Below are 6,183 nucleotides of genomic sequence, written 5' to 3' on the forward strand. Positions count from 1 at the left end.
TTCCCTTCCACTGCACTCCCAGATTTCCTCTCTGGCAGACGCATCGCTCCCGCCGAGCTTCCTTCCCTCTCGCTAAAAATAAAAATTAATAATAATAATAATAATGATAGCGTTAAAAGCCCTCCCTTCCCGTTCCGCTGTGGGAAAAGCCGGGGGGCGCTCGGCTGTCTCCCCCCAGCGTCGCTCCGGAGAGAGGGGCGGGAGCGCTCCCCGGTGGTCCCACACCCGGGGCAACCCTCCTAGCTCCCGGTCACCTCCAGCAGGGGCTTCTCCCCCAAAAATACGTGTTTAGGGAAGTGAGGTGTCCTCCCTCCTGCCCGCGGGTCCCCGGGGCCAACCCCACAGCCTCTGCCCGTGCTTTCCTGCACACATCTTTCTGCCGCTCGGAGCAAGATCTCTGGCAGTGTAAAACGCTGCGAGAGGTTTGCGGCAAAAAAATGCTGCTTTGAAAGAAGCGCCCTCCTTCAACTCGCCCTTTTTTTTTCTGGAATTAAAAGCGACTTCAGTGCTGCTGTGGCTTGGTCTTCGCACACCCCACCGAGGATGGCAAAAATGAGGCAACAACCATTCAGCAAAAACACACCGCAGGACGGATTGTATCACCGTGCCAAGAGGGTCAGGGCTGGAGTTCCTGTTCCCTTCCAGTCCATTCATTTGTCTTGTTTTATTTTCTCTGTTTGTGCCAGCACATGTTGAAATGTTTGCTGTAAACAATGCAGCTGAATGTGTGTGCAAATATTATTAAAAAAAAAAAAAAAAGGCAGTTTTCAGGAATTTTTACAGCTGCTGGGAGCTGTAGCAGCAGACCCTGGCCGCATGGCCAATGGGCCCCGCATGGCCATGGGACAGCTGGGTGGATGAGGGATGTGGCTAAGGCTGCAGCCATTGGGTCCTGCTGCCCTGGGGCTGCCTGGGGGAGGGGTAACCAAAAAAGAGCTGTAACTGGTGTTTCTTGGCTGCTCTGGAGGCTCTTGGTGGGTGTTGGTCAATCTGTGCCAGACCCAGGATCCCTTCCCACAGCTGTGGCCCAAAGGCTTTATAGACCTAATTGGATATTGAATGTGACTAAAACTGTTGAGATTTTATCATGTCTTTAATTAGCTTGCTTTCTTTCCCTCTCTCTTAAATTACTCATGCAGCTCCTACCACCCTGCCTTTCCCTCAGATGAGCCATGGCCACCATGTTCTTCTCCCTGCCATGTCTTGAACCTGGTGCAACCAGAACATCAGAGATGAGACTTTTGGGATGGGCTAAGGTCAGAGGTGCTTGGTGCTGGGACCTGCAGAGCATGAGGCTGGAAACATCAGCCAGACATGGTGGGCAGGTGGTGACATCCAGCTGCATGGTCATCACTGGGAATCAGGAAATGCATGCTGGGCACGGTCAGGCTTCTCAGCAGATTTTGGTGGAGCAGGGGCCAGCTTGGCCAAGGCTGGATCTGGTGGGCGAGGGAGGGAACACTTCCACAAGGCTGCTGCTGGGAGCAGCAGCAAGGCGCTGCTGGGGTTGAGTGGCACATGGGGCCCATGCCAGCATGGGCACGAGTGCGTGTTTGATCAAACAGTGCTGTGGTGCTTCTTGTTGGATTGGCTAGAAAACGTTCAGAGCTTAATCGAGATGTTCTGGTTGGGATCTGTGAATGGGGTAAGGGAAGAACAATGCTGCGTTTGGAAGCCAAGTGTTTTCAGTGACATTCCCGTGCCCTCTGCTTGATCACTGAAGCATGTTAAGTATTGTGGTTTCAGTCAAAAGAGCTCCATGCTGAAAAGCCAGATGAGACTTGTATGGAGAGGAGTTTCTTGGCAGCCCGGAGCTCAGGGGATCATAGGAGTTGGTTGCCTCTGCCCAGTACAGTGGAGCTGTGGGGATTTCCCAGAATTGGATCAAGGGCTTCCAGCAGTGTAGCCCAATTGAACTCTGTCTCCCTGGGGAAAAGGGGCTGCTTTGAATTGTGTGCTGCCATGGGAAGAGGGAAAACACAGCCGCGGGAGGAATCCAGCCCACTGCTTCCGCCACCACCAGAGGCCAGCGGGGAGCAGGGATGGCAACTGTTGCTTTTGGGCAACCACCACCCTTCTGCACTGGGTTCTGGAGCAGAAGCCATTGTCTCCCTACCCCCGATGAATGTGAGCATCACGCAGCAACAGAAGCTGCCTGCCTGGCTTTCCAGGTGTCAGACCCACACACAGTAGAGTGAGGATGTGCCACTGTCATTGTGTATCCTCTCCTCACAATTGACCACCAGCAGCAGTGCAGCCTGCAAAGCAGATGACCGAAGACTTGCTCTCCTACTGAAGCCTGGTGTCATTAATGTGTCCTTAAATAATTTATTAATGAACTGTGACCAGGTAGGGTAGGGTTAGGAAAAGCTGGTTCTCCTTTGAGTTCCTTAACGAGGATTGGATTGTACCTGTGGCATCAAGCTGGACAGAGTCACACATCATATCTTGATGATTTCATCTGCTGACAAACCTATTTAAGTATGTTACAGCCTGACGTCCTGGGATGGAGAAGAAGACTGCATTCCCTAGCACACAGTGGGAGGTTAGAGTATGTACAAATATTGAGATTGCTTTAAGTGTCCAGGCTGTCTGCCTACTGGGGTTGACAGCTCACTGCTCACATGTACTATCTCTGGTTGGCTTCCCTGCTGATGATTGCCATTTTCTCAATTTTTGCTTTTGTGACAGAGAGAAAAGTCTGTTTTCCTCCCTATGTGGTAGCTCAGTTGACTAAAGGCGATTTGTAAGAACAGGAAACCCACAGCTCTCATGCATTTCACTTCTTCGGTATAATGCGTAGGCAAGGCTTTGGGTGAAAGCCTGAATTTGTGTGCTGGTTGCTGAACAGGACAGAGAGAAATAGAGGGTGCCTCTGGACACATGGGGCAGTTACAGGATGTTAAATGTATTTAGTTAAATGCATTCAGATTCATGCTGCCCTAGAAACCTCTTGGAGTGAGCTGGGAGATGCACCCAAAACAAGGGATGGTGTCTGGGAAGGGCTTGAAATATTGCCACTGATACTCCCTTCAGAGTCAGCGTTTTCCCATGGATGGTGCCTCAGAATGGTGAGCTGGCAACAAGAAGCTTTGATCACTGGGCTAAAACCTGGAGATGGAAGAGGTTGTTCTGACAGGAGGAGGTTAGGATCGTGTGGCTGGTGGCCTATTTAGGGAGACTGTGTAGACCAGGAAGATTTGCAAAGTTTCATTTGCTGCTAGCCTGAAGCTTCTCTTCTTCTTCCCCTTTCAAGTTCCTCTGGCCAGTGCCTCTGTGATCCATGGCTCACACCACATCCTTCTCTCTCTCTTACTCCATGCAGAAACAAAGGAACAGTCTGCCCAATCATTAAACCAATATGAGCATTGAGAACAAATCTGCAGAGGAAGGAGGCTGGACCTTCAGCCTTGGCTTGCCAAGAGCTTGTTTGCCAGTGTGCAACATTTGGCATCCAGTCATTGTGCTGCTCATCTTCTGAGTCCCCAGACACACGGCTCCCCTGTTCACCAGCCATTTCTCTTTGTTCAGCCCGGTGGCACCAAATACACTTAACTCTTCCCAACTCCTTGCATGCCTTGGCAAATCCTGTGCAGTTTGGTTTGGATGTCCTTTTGCACTGATGTAGAAATAATTGATTCTGACGCTTTCACATGCCAGTGTGACTTTCAGCAGGATCACCTGAACACACCCACTTTGCTTGCACAGTGACACCTCATTTTGCTTGTTCTGTCCGGCCGCCTTCGCAGTGAGTCAGCCATCTCTGAGCAACTCCATCTGCCTCCTGGCTTTCACTCCCAGGAAGTGAGAGACCAAAGGAGACTCCCCTGTGGCCCACCCTAAGGTGTGGAGTGTGAAGTTAGCCTGAGGCCGTGTCTGCTCTGATCTCCTTTCTTCTCCCCAGTGTAATGCTCTGATGGAAGGGATGACCGTGCTTATTTGGACGAGAATAAGCCTTCTTGCAAAAAATCTGAAGTTGTTTTTTTTTTTTCAGCTTAAACAATGCAAAGTGTAATGGTCCAAGTGTCAGGGTAGCTGCAGCGTTGGCTTTATAGTTACTAACTGAATAAACTTGGCTGCCTCTCCCAAGAGTTTGGTGACCTTTTTCTTTCTCCTCTATTCCCTTTCCCTGTGTCCTGCTAGTGAGAACTTCTGTGTGGACACTGAAAACTATATATAAATGTGTCTGTGCCACTAACCAAATAATTCTTGACCTAATTAAGCAGAGCTTCCTTTGGCAAAAGCCCAGCTGGCACTGGCATGCCATTTTTGTGATAGTTTTCATAAACAGCTGTAATAAAAGCAGCTGCATTGCTTTGATGCTGCGTGTGAGGGCCTGGTAGGATCCTGCATGCTCATTACAGAGAGCCTCAGAGCTGGATTTCGGGGGCTGGTACATGAAAATCTTTGGAGGGGTTTCCCATTAGCCTGAAGTTACACGGGTGTTGCCCACAAGAAAAGACTGACTCGCTCTCTCTTAATGAGGCCTTTTCCTGTAATACTGGCTGCTGCTTTCACTGTTCAACAATTTTGGCCCACCACTCTCAGGGCTTGTAGACTAGGCAGGTATTTCTGAAAGCACTCACCTGAATTACCACTCTTTTGTTGTTCTTTCCCTTGCCCAGGGAGATGCTCTGCTGCCTTGCTGTGGTCTCTCACCCCTGTGGTCAGCTCAGGGCAGCTCACTCGCAGTGACTCAGGCTGGCTTGCAGTGTGTGATCCCTCGACCTCTGTTACCTGAAATAATGTGAGCACAGACTGGGGTTTGCCCTGCCATGAAAATGAGCATGCAGAGAAGGGTATCATGACTCCCAGGAGCACACAGGCAGGCAGCTGCCAGGAGCTTTGGAGAAAAGGCAAGAAGCACAGGTAGGACAGAGCCACTCCATTTCCACAGCACCCTCTGCTTGGTACCTGCTGACTTTGGCAGCCTCCCAGCTCCTCCAGGGGAGGTTTCCATTGATCCTGTGGTCCCTCTGGGGACAGGAACTTTATTTAGTGCATTCAGTGGGGAAGTGCTGAGAGAAAGTTTTGCAGGTTGGATGCCTGAGTTGCAAACCCTCTGACCATGAGAGAAGTTGGACCCTTCATAGCTGCCTGCCACCATGCAAAATAAGAACTGTGGTACTTAGTGCCTTCATAGTACCTTAATAAATGCTATGACAATAAAATAAGTGTACTTTTAATCCTATAGCTGGCTCTGGCTGTATCACAGAGCCCCATTATTTGCCTCGGAGACATGGGGACTCTGGGTCAAACGAGGTATAATCTCTTGTCAAAGGACTCCTGTATTTTCTCTGTACTCCTTTATTGTCCTGCTTTGTGATAGAGGCTTATTCTCTATCTCATGATAGGTTATGCTTGAATAACTTGCACAAAACTTTAATAAATGTTCTCCTTGTGGAATATGGTGCCTGTTCCTCTCTGAACTTACCTGGAATACAACATACTCTTTAAGTTAGCTATCAGTTTTTGCACAAACAAGAGCTGTACTGCTGGTTAAAAAGTTCCAAATGAAGGAGAAAATGAAAGAGTTTTAACCAAAATACAGAAGTATTCACTCCACATGGAACATGTTAACTGTAAGTTTCAAGACTGTCATTTCTAAACAGCCGAGTGTCTTGGGTTAGGTGTTTCTGCTACACGGAGAATTTGAGTAAGCACGTCTAACTCCAGGAATTCTGCCAAAGCAGGTTTAATACTCCTACGTATGCAAAAAAGCTGTGGTCTTGGGAGAAGCAGATGCTGCAACAGAGCAGTTGTGAGAGCAGGGCTAGGCTGCATCAGAGATTTTAGTTCCATTTCAGTAACAGCTGCTTAGAACGGGTATTTGGAACATTGTGAGATATACTGTTGGTTTTTTATGTTTTCATCAAGCTGATGTGATCTGGACCCCAGACTGGCTGAGGGTCTTTGAGGAGTGATGTCTCTGGTGCCAGCTACAGGTTTCACCATTTCCTCTTGCTACCAATTGTGACTATGCTGTGAAATTGATACGATATAACATACAGGTTTTCTTCCTGATTAAGCAAGCGGATGCATCTTGCTGCAATTATCATCCTTCATTTAGCATTTCAAGGCCACTTACCCCTTTCTGCAGACATTGGCTGTCTGAGGGCTGAGTGCAGTCATTCTTGGCTGTGCAAGCCCTGGTTGTCAGAGCATTGATTCACCCACTGATCC

At 48.9% G+C, this 6,183-nt stretch overlaps 1 long non-coding RNA gene across 1 annotated transcript; it reads left to right on the top strand.

The window, feature by feature from the left end:
* The first annotated feature begins 1,489 nt into the window (after positions 1-1,489).
* Positions 1,490-5,406, top strand: LOC146440335 (uncharacterized). Its single transcript, XR_014851404.1, has 2 exons — positions 1,490-3,975; positions 4,626-5,406. It is a non-coding gene; the product is annotated as an uncharacterized LOC146440335 (long non-coding RNA).
* Positions 5,407-6,183: the final 777 nt, after the last annotated feature.

The sequence above is a fragment of the Lichenostomus cassidix genome, chromosome 3, assembly GCF_008360975.1.
Source record: "Lichenostomus cassidix isolate B80296 chromosome 3, HeHo_3.0, whole genome shotgun sequence".
NCBI lineage: Eukaryota > Metazoa > Chordata > Aves > Passeriformes > Meliphagidae > Lichenostomus > Lichenostomus cassidix.